General features: G+C 45.7%; 1 long non-coding RNA gene across 1 annotated transcript; it reads left to right on the plus strand.

The window, feature by feature from the left end:
- The first annotated feature begins 3,365 nt into the window (after positions 1-3,365).
- On the plus strand, positions 3,366-5,364 carry LOC135315773 (uncharacterized). The gene is made up of 2 exons (XR_010375266.1): positions 3,366-3,530; positions 4,289-5,364. It is a non-coding gene; the product is annotated as an uncharacterized LOC135315773 (long non-coding RNA).
- Positions 5,365-15,887: the final 10,523 nt, after the last annotated feature.

Genomic DNA, 15,887 nt, shown 5'->3' on the forward strand with positions numbered 1-15,887 from the left:
TCATAGCAAAGAGCCTTATAACAGAGGTGGAATGCAATTTACTACCCACCAGGTATAGAGCAATAAATCTGCAATATTTATTGGCAAGAGAGAGAAATGTGATCCAGAATTCCATATGCTGGGTTGGGGGAGGAGATGAACATCACTTCCAAGGGGGAAAACTTCCTCGGCTGCTCTACCCTCTTACTGCTGTGTCCTGGAACAGGGGTAGTATCTACGTGCTGGTAGCCATTCCCAAGCACCTTCCAAGCGGCGTGCAGACAGTACCAGGGAAGCCTAGCTGCTCCGCGGGCAGGGAGTGGCAGCTGGTACCCTGTCAGTTAAGGAGAGGAGGGGATACTGTAGCTAGCACATCTGGCCAACCCCACATTCTTGCAATATGAGTCCCAGGATAATGTGAACACAAAACCTTGGGGCCAGCTCTACAGCTGGTGTAAGCTAGCAAAGGCATACTGATTTGCACCCACTGAGAGGCTGGCCTCAGGGTTTTGTTCCCCCCCCGCCTTCACTTGAAACTTGCGGGCAGGCAGTAAACTGCATGTTATTCAATTTATTGCCCTCAGAAGGGGGAAAGGCTGAGCGTACTGCAGAGCTAAGCCTGCTGTTCCTAAGGAATGGAGGCATTCCTAGCCTGCTGCTTCAGACCATTAAACCATCTCTTCTGCTGTGGAGACAGACTCCAGAGAAGCATCTGTTGCACTTCCAGTGCACTAGCAAATTTGGGTAAAAAAAAATTTTAAAATCACACTTCAGTGGCGTATTGAGTGCAGTGACACTATGGAAGCAGTGGTGAGAGGGTGCCACTGACCAGTCCTCAGGGCACAGAGATACGGGAGCGGTAACTCGAGAAGATCCATTTTTCTGAAGGGTCTTACACTGTACAAATGCACCATCAGAAAGCACGTGTGCGCACGTAAAGGAGACATACACCCAGCACATGCAATACATGGCTTTCTCTATTAATTTTTAAGCTGAGAAGGGATGCGTGTGTGGGAACAGGGCACATCATATTTTTCACTGTCAGGTGGATGGCCAAAGGCCTGAGAAATACTACCATTAGATAAAAGCAAAATGCAGAACTACTGCCAGGTGGAAAAACCACCAGAGACAAGCCACAGTACCCCAGTCCTGGAAGGTGCTGAGTACCTATGCTGAAGACTGTGGGAATGACAAATGGCTAGTCCCTCCCAGGGGACTGGATTAGTTGTTTCCTATGTGTCCAGTAGACATTTTCTCTTTGAGCAAAACAACTAGCAGGTGGCTAGTCCTGCCTTCTGAATGGGCTGTGGCAGATGCAGGGCTGTGCTGAAGGGAAGCTAGGGTTTCACATCCTTTAATTCCCTGCTAGCTAACTGGGTTGTCGGAGGGTCACCGAGACTTGTTTGTGTGCATGTGCGAGTGTCAGAAACCAAGCAATGGAGAAGAGGGAGTTTTCCAGCAAGATTAATCCTCTACCAGAACTGGCTCTGTCCCAAGAGTGACTCTCAGAAATGCTGGCATAAGTCTACAATGCTGTTTGCTTCAATGGAGTTGCTTGGGAAGTAATTGACAGCAATGTTTGCCCCACTTGGTGCTGATCCCATGGCTTATGCTCTCATTTTCCCTCTCTCAATTAACTTCCCACATGAATTTCCTACTCCTCTCCACAGTTCAAGAATTTAGGGCCACAGAACGACATCACTTTACAGGAGCGATTCCCATTGAAGACCTCAGAGAAGATGTGTTGGCAGCAATACAACTTGTACCTGGTACCATCTGTCGTAACTTCGTGGTGACGTTAGTGCTCTGGCTCACTTCAGCCAGGAGGAGGCTGAGGTGACAGGGCCACGGGGCCCTTCATGTGGTTTCAGCATTTCAGCACGAGCACATTGCAGATGCTGGCAGCATTTCAAGATAGCGTCTGAGTTCACTGTAGACGTGCCAGGATGATAACCTTGGCCATATCTGCTGAGGCAAAGGTTTCAAAGGCTCCTCACAGGTCTGACTTCCAAGCTGAAAAAATCCATCATTTATTGACTTAGGGAATGAGGTTGTTACAAGCTGGAAGGGCACTTGAGAGGCTAAACCCTTCAAGGAACCCAGAGAAACTGTACCTCTACCCAGAATGCAGACTCCTGTCCTAAAAGGTGTTGTGTTAGCAGGCAGCTTTTTAGTTCCTCACTTGGCATGGCGGCGTGCCTCTGTGGTGTTGGTAGATATCTCCCAGCCTACGGCAGCAGCAAAACCCAGCAGCTTTCATCATGTTTCTTGAACAACTCAGAGCAAGCATTTCCCCCCCTAGTTAGCATGCCTAAAGGTTTCTTGTGGCCATACTCTGTTCAAGTACCACATGCACAGGTGCCAGCAATAGCCTGTGTGTCATATTGACAGGGTTCAGAGGGCAAAATGAGGGTTGTTGATCCCCCGCCCCACCCCCCATCCTTAGGTTCAGACCATAATTCTAAGAGAGTGCCAGGTCCCATCTGGATGCCCTGGTTGTACCTCTAACTGCTATTGGCTCAGTTACATGTGTCTGGGGACCAGAGTTGTCTAGGAAGGCTGAAACCTTATTTCCTTGGCATAGAGAAAAGGAAAATACAAGGAAGGCAAGACCTACCATTTCTGTAACACGTTCTCTGCAAAAATCTCTTTGGTTGCCCCAAGCTTTCCACAGTGATCAGGGCTCAGGTCACACTAAGGCTGGGGTGGATGGGGGGCACTCAGGGACACCTCCTCAGCTCTCTAAGCACTTCAGTGAACCCCCAAGACATGGGGTTTTGCTTTGGCCTCCTTCACATACAGTGCAAAGTGCCAGAGGCCTCCTATGACTCCTTCCAGCAGCTGAGACCCTTTTTGGAAATGGCAAAGGACACGAAGAAGCTGTCTGGGATTGTCCACAGCCTCTTCCCATGACTGCCCTAATGTACCATCCTCCCTGCTCTTCCTTTTCTGCCAGCGCCTGAGGGCTGATTACCTTCAACAACAGCCATTTTCAGCCTTCAACCCCCTACGACTTCAAGGCTAATACCAAACTGCCCATATCAGTCAGCTCAAAACCTCCATTTTGTTGGTCTAGACAATCTCCAGGGCTGTTCTTCTCTGAGTCAAACCTTCTCCATCCCCTGGAGCTCCCACACCAGGGCCTGACTGTAAAGCACTGAGGGCTAATCACCCTGAAACAAGCCATTTCTGCTCCGAGAAAAGCTCTGTCTTTGGCTGAGGGCAGACACAGTTCCTCCTTCCTGAAGGCACTCTGAAGTGCTCTGCATGCTGCCTAAACACAGCAAAGATTTTGTTATTGGCTTTGGTTTTTTTCCTCCCTCCTTCTCACTGCCTACAGAGCCAAAGGGCCTGTTTGTTTTCCTGTTACTTATCAGAAAGGTTTATTTGCAGTTGCTTGAGAGGGGAAAAAAACCCTCTGTAGCCACAGGCAGACAAGCTCAGTGCTCAGGAACATTATGGCTGGAGCCCGCGGGCCCATATGCTCGCCATCCTGTGAGGTGGAAGGCCAGCTCTGATCACATCCAGCTGCTCAGGATACAACTGATCAGGTATGGCTGAATGTCAAAAAACCAGGGTCGGGCTGACTGGGGGTTGCAGCAGGGAGGGGAATTGGCAAGGACCTATTTAAAGTGTGTTGCAGAACTAGGAATTTTCCTGTTTGGAGATGTCAGGGCTGCAAACACAGACACATATACAGTCCCCCTGAAGGGAGGGAGGGAAGGGGGAGGAGGTTATATTTTCCCTGTCAGCTGCTATAGCATCCTCTGAGCTTCATGAGAGAAATAACTAAGCTTTCATACTGCACTGAATAATTCCTGCAGTTTTAGGTTCCTATTTCCTCCTCCCCAATGAATTAAGGCCCAGGAATTCAGCTTGTTTGTTGTTGCTTTTGTTACTGAATATCCATGAAAAGCTCAATGTCCCTGGGAACTAATTAGGTATTAACCCTGCATTATTGCTGCATATCAGCCATGGAAACATGCCATTTGGGTAAATCTCCTTGAAATATGGAAATATGGAAGGATCAGGTGGAATGGCTAAACAATAAGTTAAAAAATAGGAGGATTTCTGATACAGGGAAGGGAACAAGGAAATACTTCAAGCAAAAGCAACTACATGGTATTCTTGTCTGCAATTTCTATTATACTGTGAACAAAACCACCAGATAAGAACAAATCTGTTTGTAGAACAATAAGGTCTCGGTTACCACTAGGAGTTGTGTCTGGGAGAGATGTGGGTGAGGTTGGGAGCTACATGGAGTCCTATTCTAGCCTAACATCAATGTCTTCACTTGTTCTGTGCTTAGCACCTCACCACACCCGCGATGTTTTCAAGCAAGATACTTTTGGAAGACCACCTCAATCAGATCACCTCTTCAAAGACCTGGACCATCAGTGATGTCAGGCAATAATTCTATATTTTGGAATATCTTCTTACTTTTATGCATAGCAACCTTTCACAGCACACTATCGCCTGACACAGAAGCACAAACCGCTAATGGCATGATATGAGTAAGTGCATACATATCCATATTTTATTACTGAAGCCATTTCAGGAATTTGCAGATAATTAACTCTGAATACTTATTCATCTATTTTCCCCTCAAAAATCTTCCCATTTGACTTAAAACCCTTATTTGTGGTCCAAGCAGCAGCACATTTAATCAGACTGAACAGGGCCGTAGAGCAGCTTTGAAGAGGCCTTAAAATACCTGAAGACTCAAAAACCAAGCCATCGGAAATAGATTGCTCTCATCCAGCCTCCCCTTAACACAACAAGCTACAGCACCCCTCTCCTATGTCTTAGGAGAGACAGCAGAGATCCTGACCCCTCCAGTGGCAGGGGATACAGTACCCTCAAACCTGAACGTTTCTACAACACTGTGTCAGCCTAGACAAACACCGACTCAAGTCAACACACCGCTGAACCATAATATTTTGATTTGATAAAACAAGCTCAACAACTGTTTAGACTTTGGCTCACCAGACTCACAATGGAGGTTTCCTTTTCAACTTCCCTATTTATTCTCATCTCTGCCATCATACAGTTAGATGACCACAGCCAAAGCTGTTCCCTTTTCCTTGCCTCCAAATCCCCTCCTCGCCCATTCAGATAGCCAACTCACCTGGATTGTCTCCTGCTGCACACTTGCATGGAGCCAACACAACAGGACTCTAGACTTCTTCAGGAAACCCTACACATGGTTCTAATGTAAAATTGTTATTACAGTTCTTTGCTTTCAAGTTGGTGTACAAGCACTTCCCACAAACCCAGTATGGAAGTGAAAAGCCTCATTTCAATTGTTAATGGGTTTACAGAATTCAGTGGTCCTCCCAAAAACATCCTTGTCTCCCTATTACAATAAAATAACCCTGCCTCTGACCACAGCTACACCCAGCCTCTAACTCTCCTTGCACAAAACAGACTCAAGTGCTCACAGTGGGAGGTCTATTCTCACATCAAATTAAAGCCAGACAGAATCAATTAAAGCAAAAAGGATGGGGTCTGCTGAGATGACAGGAGGCATTTGGGGCAATGTCTCACAGCTGAATGCAGGAGAGATGCCATTGCCCAGGCTTCCTGGTTCCTCCATTGAAGCTGGGACCTAACAACATCTCTCCAGAGAACTCCAGACTACCAGTCCTAAAGTTTTTTGCAGTGGCTCATGGTGCTGAACAGCAAGGAAGACTGAAGTCAGAGACAGATTGAAGAGGATACGAACATAGGAAATTATCAAAGGAGGGAGTTTTAATAATGGGGAGAGAGATGAATCATGGCCACACTTCTCTCCATTACTCAGAGATTACTAATTTCTGTGGTGGCCCTGAGATAAGAAAACCAAATCCAGATTTTGTACTTTGTCCAAAAACCCACAAATGAACATTTCATTTGTCCTTCTTAAGGACTCGTTCTCTACCTCTTACCCCTTAGCAACCACCACCTCAGGATCTATTCTATGCATTTACATGTATTCCTACAGCCTCTCAGAAGCACCCACTATGCTTATGCCTACCTTTGTCCTCTGGTGACCCAAGGCCATTCCCCTGTGCCTCCCTGAAGCCAGCCACATTTGCCAAGGGGAGTGGCAGAGCACTGCAGCCCGTACCCTCAGTAACAGATGTTGGCTTTGTAACTTTAACCCCCCTTCAAGCCATCCCCCCCTCCCTCCCTCCCTCCCTCCTCATCCGGCTTCTTCAACTTACATGCCATCCAATTTGTTACCTACAAAGAAGGTCAGGGTCCCACTGGGTGCTGTACGTCTCCTCTCAGCTTGGGGCACTTAGCTTCAAATTTTTTTCCTCCCACTAAACAAGATACTGGAGCAGAGAAAGAACAAGGCAAAGGAATTGGCTTGGGAGAGGGACTGATACAGGCCCTGTCTTGCAGGGGAGGACTTTTCTTTGCTCTCCCCACCAGTAAATTCTCCAATGTCCTGGTAACAGGCACAGACTTCCAGGGGCCAAATGCCTCTGCAAGCTCCTGAGATATTCAGCTTCCACTGGGAGCAAGTGAGCAGCATTAGCTCTTACGAGTTTGCCTTGCTGGGCTGATTTGTGGTGTGAACACACTCTAATTAGTCATTTAACTTAAGAAGTAAGGCTCCCAAGAGAAGACTTCAGAGGGGAATTCAGAGCTCTTCAGGCTGAAATATCAACTGCCTAATGCAATTGTTCTACATCTCCTTTTCAGGACCTGTTCCCATCTCGCTCTCTCTATTTGACTATATATTAAAAATAGGTGGTATGAATACTTTCACATCTTTGCCAAACCATGGCTTATGTAGCCTCCCCTGAAGTCACTTGGGTAAATTCACATCACATTGCCTTCTGGATTTGGGCTGGGGAAAGGAAAGCTTCTCTGTTCAAGAGCGTGGAGCTGGTCAGCAGCAAGTGCTGCTTCATGTCTGTCTGATACAGGGAAGAAAACATCAAAAGTTGTTAAAAACTCAAAGCTTCCAGCATGCAAAGGGATTCTTAGAGATGGATGTCTGAACAGTAGACTTGAACTGGACTGAATTTTAAGTTTATATCCTGATTCAAGTATCAAACTTGAGTCTGCATCTTAAAATGATTCTAGTTTTAGCTGAACATCCCCACTCCCCTGAGATTATTTGACAGTTTCCATGATGGAGTGCCAGTGTTTGCTACTTCCCTAACATATGTCACAGACTGGAATACTTGGGTCTGTGGTATTCCCAGCTCCAGTACTGCCATGGTGAGTAACCTTAGCACAGTAGTTTCCCCAGTTTGTACTCTTCCTGATAGAATAGACAAGCAAGTGACAATATGCATGGTTTGGAAAGTTCCCAGCTAGTTCAGCAAGGCTATATTAAGTGATTTAACCCCCTGAAAAGATGTAGGCTGTGCAATTTTAGGCTTCACATCAGATTACCGTCCACCTTGCTGGCCTACTGGAGAAAGCACCAGCCTGGGATTTGGGAAACTTGCAGCAGGATTCAGATCACCAGGTACCTCAGCTATGACACTATTCAAGCACCCAGAGCATTTACTCTCAAATCCTGCCTAATGCAGAAGGGGCTCAGATCTCATTGACACCTATTCTGGGTTGCAATACTCTACCCTGCACCTGTGCAGAAGCTCCTCTAGGTACCTAAGCTACAGACACCATCACATAGTCTGCTACAGTGCAGATCCAGAGAGCCATCCACAGTTCCTGGAGCCAAACCAGCCAAAATGCTCTTACCAGATTCCCAGCTCAGCACAGAGGGGGCCGTGATGCCCCTGGGGGCACCAGCTTTCAGTTACCTCCTCAAAGTGTCTGGGCACCCCCATGTCATGCCCTTGGATCAAGCATCTACTTCAGGCATCACAATACTAGACCGGGTATACAAAGCAGGTATTAGGGTATGTGGGCCCCGACTGCTGATCCTAAAACTCCTACTGTGCAGCTAGAGGATTTGAACAATTCGCTTCACCTCTCAGTGCCTCAGTTTCCTTGTCTTTAAGACGGTAGGGTTGATAACATTCAAAGCGTACTGCAAAATGGGATACCAATGAGTTCTAGGTGTTTGTGAATAAAACATGCTTTCGTTACAAGACTGAAAGGCTCAGAACATGGGTTGTTAAATGAAGCTGAAGTCCAGTGAGATACTGAATAATTTGGTTAAACTGTATGCCAGTACTTGAAGGTAAAACCAAGCAGAAATCTCGGTCACTACTGTGATTCTACAAAATCCTGAACTCTTGTTTCCAGTAAATGATAGCCCTTCCACACACTCCCCCCCAAGAGAACCTACCTATCTAGCACAAAAACCCCCTACTAAATCTTTTTGATGTTGTCACAAATGAAGTGTGAAAAACCTGCCACAGGGTCAGCTCTCCCCATCTTCTGAGCCCAGCTCTGCAGCCAGCCAATATCCCGTGCAGCTACGTGTGATGGCAACACAGATCTGATCTGAGCACAAAACCTTCGTTAGTCCTTGCACTGTGCACAGACACAGGGTTTGACTGATAAGCTCCATGTACCACTGCCTGGCTGGCCACAGCTGCGCGAAAGGCAAAGGGGGAATCTGACTGGCCCTACATACCACTCTTGGTATGTTTTCCCTACCTTACTGCACAACAGAATCACAAGATCTCCTTCCCAGGTCCTCTACTAGTGGAGAGATGAGAACACTGTAGTCCAATGACCTGAAAAGATCCCTATTTCATCCCCAAAACTTTTCTAATCATAGTAAAAGTGATTATTTTATAGCCAAGGAGAAAGGTTTCCAATTTCTTCTTCAGCAGGACCACTTCCAAAGATCTTGCAAAGGTGTAAAGTCTCCCTCTCTCTCTTTTTTAAAAATAGAAGCTTCCAGACAAATCCTCAAGCTCTCTAGTTTCCCAACACACATGTGAAACTTCATGTCACGCCAGCACCTCTTGGAACTTTACGCTGGAATCAAAGGCCATAGAAATGTTTCTTCAGAGTGCAGTAAGCCAGCAGTTCACCTCATCTCACTAGGCAATCTGTTCCTCCTGTTCAGTATAGTGCCTATAGGAGCTGAACTCTAAAAAGAATCCATTAGAAGTTCTCCATGGCTTCTTCCCCCAGGTATCACACTGCATTTAAGGGGAAGGGGTAGCACCCGCTCACACCAAGGAATTAAATCCTTGTATGTCCTTTGAAACATTCTAATGTCACATTAATAACATATTTTATTCTGAGCCCTGGGTCCTCTAACACTGCAAGGAGCTATTAACGGCAATTCACACAAGCACAGAACACTGTTGAGCTCCTCTCACATCACAGCTCTGGACACCAGAAAGCTGCTGTGTTTTTTGAGAAGTCGAGTGAGAAAAAAATAAATCATCATCACAAAGAATTCCAGCTGATATGGGGATCAAATTAATCTATAGACTGAAAAAGAGCAAGCTTTGTCTCAAACTAACATTGAGGAAGAATTCCTTGCTAGAAATACCTAAACTCAGAATTAGGCTGCAGGAAGTTTGCCAGTGAGAATTCCACCCATCAATGATAACTATGGTCCAGGGTTTTCTCCTCCAAATATTCAGATAACATTCAGAAGATGATCCAATATATGACAGTCCAGGCTCATTGTACAAGAAGAGTCTTTGCAAGGCTACAACAACCCTCTGAGCAGCAAATCATGGAAGGAAAGGGTTAGTATAAGGCCCAGTAGAACTAGTGGAGGCTCTTTATGCCTCTGTAAAGAGCAGTCGCTCCCCTATCCGTGCATGCTGGCAAATACTGAACTTGATTTGCAGAACTGACTTACACTGTTTTGCACAAATACGAGAGCGAGGAAGCCACAACCCTTCCCCCAAGCCCCGGAGCCTGAGTCACCCCTGGCTTTACAAAGCCCAGACCTCCACCTAGGGCCACCCAGGACCATGGACAGCAGTTCCCACTGCAAGACCTGTAACGCGCTGGGTTTCCAGCTCTCTCCGTTGGTGGGACTCTTACAAAGGTACATAACAGATTTCAGCAAGAATCCTGGTTTTCTAAGTTACCCTGGACCTCAAGTTGACAACACTCACATAAAGTATTATGAACCAATTCCGTTCATCTTGAGTGCTGGAGTTCTTGAGTGAGTGCACATTAGTCCAAGGAATGCCATTGTCTCTGCTGAGTTCAGGTGAACACCTTAGAACAGCAGAGAGAACTTTACATCTCTCTGCTCTGTTGTAAACAGAAGCCTGTTCCCCAGCCCATGTCCTGAGAATAACTAGGATGTAATGACAGCATTCGGAGGAACATCTATGAACCTCTCCTTCAGCTTCCACTGTTAAGCGGCCCCTTCGAAGCCACACTTGAAAGACTTCTGGGCAAAGGCCAAGTTGTTACATGCCCACATACTCTCTTTACTCCATATGCCATAAGAGTTCACCAAACGAGGAAGAGACAGTGTGATGGCATCTCATTTTATGAGGTGCCAATGCCATTTTACAACTGAGTTTACAACCATACAACACTGGATGCATACGTCACTGGGTATGTACCTCCTCCCAGGAGGATAGGAGAAACAGTACATTCACCTCTGCCATAGTACTGCTGCAAATGATTTTAAATACCAATGCCAGTATATAAAGAACCAATTATTAATTCCCTCACATTTCCAATTCTACACAGTCGCCTCAAAATAAGTGGACCATGAGCCAAGTTTAGCTAGCCATCAGCAGTCACTTTGACAAGGAGCACATCACTAAGACACTACAAGATCAGTACTCCTAAAAGGCACCTTCATTCTCACTCAGCATCCGAAGTTCAACTTGGAGGACAAGGAAAATGAGGGAAATGGCTAGCGAGAGTAACCCTTGATAGGGTAACGGGCTTTGCAACAGCTTTAACATGCATGTGGGTGAAAACATCACACTCAAACTAAAGGGACAGAGGAAAGAAATAAAGAAGGGGAAGGGGGAGAGGAAAGAAAAAGGAAAGGTTGATGGACAGTTGGACTTGTTGAGGGTGAAATCAATTAAAGTGCATCAAATCCAGAATTCATGCTTTTTCAAAGTGACAAATATGTGCTGGAAACTGAGAAAGACGAGGGGAAAATAATGTCTTTGACCTCCCGGAGACCGGCTGTTCCTTCCGTCAGAGGAGCCAAAAGTGAAGTGAGATGCGTTCATGATAAATTGTAACAGCCAGGCAGCCACCTTAAAAAAGAATGAGGTGAAAAGGTTACAGAAGGGACCCAAAATGCGAAGAATTCAACCAAACATCAAGATAAATCAACTCAGGCCCTTGTGTACACGTACCCTCCCTTCACAGAGCTGCTGCGGCTCATCTCAATTTGTTAGCCTTACTTAAAGTGCAAGAGACACACACGCACACATCTTGTTTATAAAAGCTTTTGAAAACATCATTACAAAGGACTGACTCACTTCAGCCTTCCAAAGCTAAGGGATGCAGTGACCACGCTACCTGCCACCCTATTTGTGAAAACCGTTAGACTGACAGAGCATTTCTTTGATACACACAGGTATCGCTGGCAATGCTGCGTTCAGCTCAATTCAGCTGTGTTTTAGGAAAAATCTTTCAAAGAGCTCGACACTTCTCTCCTGCTAAAGCAAACAAAACATTCACACTTCTGAAAGTTTTATAGTCTCAGTATATCTTGTTTTCTCATGCACTATATCTAAACATAACTTTCTGATTTTGAGCTTCAAAGCACGGTACAAATATTTGTCTGGACGCTTCCACTAGCACAGCAACTTTGGATCTTTTCCCTTACTGACAACCAGGAAATATTAACTCTGATTACTCTCATGCAGAATACTTGAATGCAAAGCCAAAATATAAAACAGGACAGTAAGCACATGATATCTACTAATAAAACCTTTGGAACGTCCCTCTAAACATTGTGCCCTGCTGGGAACGTATACATTTTTAACCCATTAAGTGCCCAAGCAAATATCTTGATCAAAGTGAAACAGAACTTAACATTAAAAAATTACACAAATCCCTTGACAGCCATGTTTTCCACATGAGGGGAGACTACACAAGTGCACACACAGTCGTTTTGCTCAAATTTCTCCTCCTGGACCAATTCTAGCAAAAAGCTTCCCCACTGATGCATCCAAGGGTTTGTGTGAACTGTGACAAGCCAAACCAGCATTTTCAGGGAATATTTACTGCAGTTTGGCACACCTGAGTACTTGGCAGGGTACACCCAGTACACCTCCCATTCAAATGCTCACACACTGACTTCAAACTGACTCCCCACTTTTGCCCATCAAGTTTTCAAACACCAGGTGTCTGCGATACACAGTCCTTCTCAAACTATTAACACATAGCAACGGACATTAGCCTGAGAGCCTCAAGCAAGAGCGGCCCAAGTCTTTCTGACTACTTACGACAACAGCAAATTGAACTTTGAAGAGGTTAGTGAAAAAAAGCATGTTTGCTCTCCTTTCCTGAGCCGTTACCAGCACTGAAAGGACTATACAGTACAGAGGTAGTTTACAACAGTTCAGATAGGATCAGTTCAGCCTGTTCGCACTGCTGACTGTTGTGCAGATGGTCACGTTAGGGTAACCCTAAGCATGGGAGCTATAGGAGATTCCAACTGCAGCATGGAATTTCTCATGCCTGGGATCCCAGCTGGCATTGAGAGCTTATTGTTGGAAATGCTTGCACCAAGGGGAACGACGTTCGTACTGATGTTGTGGCTGCAAGGAAGCTCAGCTATCAAGCCGTAGCTGGCACCCTCACAGCTCTGCCTTCAGAAAACACCGGTGATTGTCTCACCAACTCCTCCTGACAGAGATGCCCACCCCACTGCTGTTGCATTCTTCTTCACGACAACCTTCTCTGGATGGTCCCCTCCCCGAAACAGCATGATTCTCTCAGGAAGACACGAGTTCACATCAACAAATTCTTCCCGACACTGCCCTGAAGCACTTTCGCTATGATCTGCTATTCCGAGTGATGGAACACACTAGTTAGATCTCTCTGTGTGTTTATCAATCCCTTCTCAGCCATTTTCCTCTGTAAATCCGTCAAATCTTTTTCTTCAAGCTCTGTGGGAACAGTTAGGAGCTATCTCCTCAGAGGTGCCTGCCCTGCCACTTGGATTTCATCCCCCTCCTGGAGAAGTTAGATGTCAGCAATCAGAGGACTGGCCTGCACACGCAGACACCGCAGCAGCGGCGCTATTGCCAGTAGCCTTAGAGAGACAGGGTCCTTATGAAAGGCCCTTAAAAGATCCCTTGTCCCTGTGCAGGGGACTGGGAAGAGTCCTCTTAACCCGGGCAGAGAAGGAAGAAGGGGAAAAGCTCAAAGATGAAGTCAAAGGAGTAAAAAGCCTCTAACACCCTAAACCAGACACAACCAACATGTTCAGAGCTGAGCCAGGGGAGGAATCAAGCTGTTCCACAGGAACACAGGACCTTACAGGATTTTAAGAACGCAGGACTTTACACATACATCAGTATTTCAAGTCTCTACTGCAGTGACCCTTAGCCAACACAGGGCAAGACATTTAAATGATACCAAAGGAGGAAAGCCATCTGATACAACCCTGTGATGAATGCAAGTGAAGGCACGTACCACCACCACCAGATTTGGACCTTACAAGTTTCCTTTTATTCTTCCAGGGAATTTGCTGCCTGAAAAATCATGTCTTCCCTTTTAAATAGGGAGTATCAGATGGTCTATTTGCCTTATACTGATGCTTGTAACCCTCACGGATGGCAGCGAATTGCCAGTCTAAATCTGCATAGATGCTGTCCTATGAAACTACACTAAGTAGCTTATATGCAGTTTGATTGTGCAGATCTAGGTCAGCATCCTGACAGACATCAAATGAGAATGGTTATTTCTCCTTCCACACTTGTCATCAGCCCAGCTGGTTATCACCCCCATTTTGCAGTCGGGGGAATGAAGCACAAAGCAGTCAAGTGACTTGTCTGAGGCCACTTGGCAGGCCAGTGCCTGCTTTGGGAATCAAGCCCACGTAAGCAATCTCCAGGCCCTCCACACCACCACCAAGGGTAACATCGTGTTCATAAGGCTAACTTGCAATGCTTTTGGGAAGATGTACTTGGTAGAGGGTTGACAAAATCTGTAGAAATCACCAGTTACATTTTCTTAGTCATCTACCTGCTGAGTTTACCACAGAGTTTCAGGTGGCACATACAGCATTCCCACTAGTGACAGACACCAAACTTGAGGCCAATCCCTAATGTCTCCCCACAAGCTTCCTATTCCTTGCTTGCTCACCAGCCAGAGTAAGCACTCAGGGTTCTGGATCCTTTCCTTTAAGGCCTGCAGAACAGGGCAGGAATCTCACAGAACAACCCTTCATGCTCTATTTCATCAGATGCACTGGCTGCAAGCACAGAGACAAACATGAGATTATATATACGGAACCAACAGAACATTTTACCATCCCAGGAGAGGGGGTTCTGTCACTATGATTGAACAGCTTCTGCTCCTGCTCTGATGTCTCCTGTCAGAAGGGGCAGATGAGAAAGGACCACATGGCAGAAACAAACAGCTTAACTAAAAAGTCTGGTAACTAGCAACCAGACAGCTCCATATCAGACACATCCATGAGGGAAAAAACCCAAAGGTTCCCAAGAGCCAGACAGCAATTGTTATTCTTTTAGGACAAATTTATTTCTTTGTCCAAAAATATTTGCCATCTGAACATCAGCTTTTTTTTTTTTTAATTTTGGTTTTGGAGTTTTTGTCAACTTTCACTAAATTGCTTTTATCCATTGCATGAAATCACCCATCTATGCAATGTTTCAGTTATTTTTTCCATCTCTTCTAAATTCTTTTTCAATTTTTGTGTATTTCAAAGTAATCTGGTGCAGAAATATTTTGGGTGACTTTGGAATGGCGATAAAGCTTTTAATTTTTTTAAGGAAGAAAATAAATCTTTTTTTACATTACTGATTCATTACTTCTCGTTATAAAAATGATTTTTAAAAAACCCCAAAACACAAAGGAAAACCATCAGTAAAATGTTACTAAACAAAGCTCCTCTTTGCTGATCTTTGACATTTGACTTCGCCACACCTGCTGCCACACAAAGCCAGGCTGCAGCTCGGGGATTTAGGCTGCATAAATGGTATTAGAACAGTACAATTGAAAGAAAAAAGCCACAACCAACCTTCTTCCTCTTTAAAGGACTGTCTCTGGAGAAGGAATAGCGCAGAGACAGTCTCTGGAGCCCAGCCACAGCATGCCACTGACATGCACCACTTGCCTCCATGCGTAGTACGTGATCAACCAGGGCTGGGGAGCCTCGCTGTGAGCTCATCTGCTCCCTGCCAGTTTCTAGCCCAGAGCTCCCGCTTTCCCCCAGAAGCTGGTCGGCGCGTTCACCAAGCAGTACCAGGCCATTGCCTCTCCTCCTTGACCTGACAGGGGCTTCTTGCCAGCACGCCTTAAGATGACTTGCTGCAAAAGTTGCTGCATTGCTCCAGAGTCAGAGATTTAAGACTTTAAGACACCCTTAAGCTCTCATTTTCTTCCACCCTGTGTGACTCCTGCCTCATGCCTTGCTTAAGCACAGAACAGTGACTTGTGCTGGGATGCAAGCCGTGCTAGGGTACCTACGCAGTCCTGATATTGTACTGTTCGGCTGATACAACACCGTACATGTGACTTTTGCTGCATTTGTTGCCTTTTGAGCACACTCTGGCTAGAAGATCACGTCAAATCTTCACCCATGCCCTTGGCCACTTCTACTGCGAGGAGTAGCTTGAGCACAGCGTTCACCTTGGAAGGTCCTGGAGCTCTCTCTCTGTCTTCAGCCCAACACACAGAACAGGCTTTCATCCGGCACATTGCATAGAAGGGTCAAACCCAGCATCCCCTGGAAATCTCAATATGCAATGTTTGTTGTTGATAACAAGACCTGATCCTAATGGGTGACCCCAAAGTAACGTGGAGGAATAGATGAGAGATTTTAGCATGGGATTGTC

The sequence above is a fragment of the Phalacrocorax carbo genome, chromosome 15 (assembly GCF_963921805.1).
Source record: "Phalacrocorax carbo chromosome 15, bPhaCar2.1, whole genome shotgun sequence".
NCBI lineage: Eukaryota > Metazoa > Chordata > Aves > Suliformes > Phalacrocoracidae > Phalacrocorax > Phalacrocorax carbo.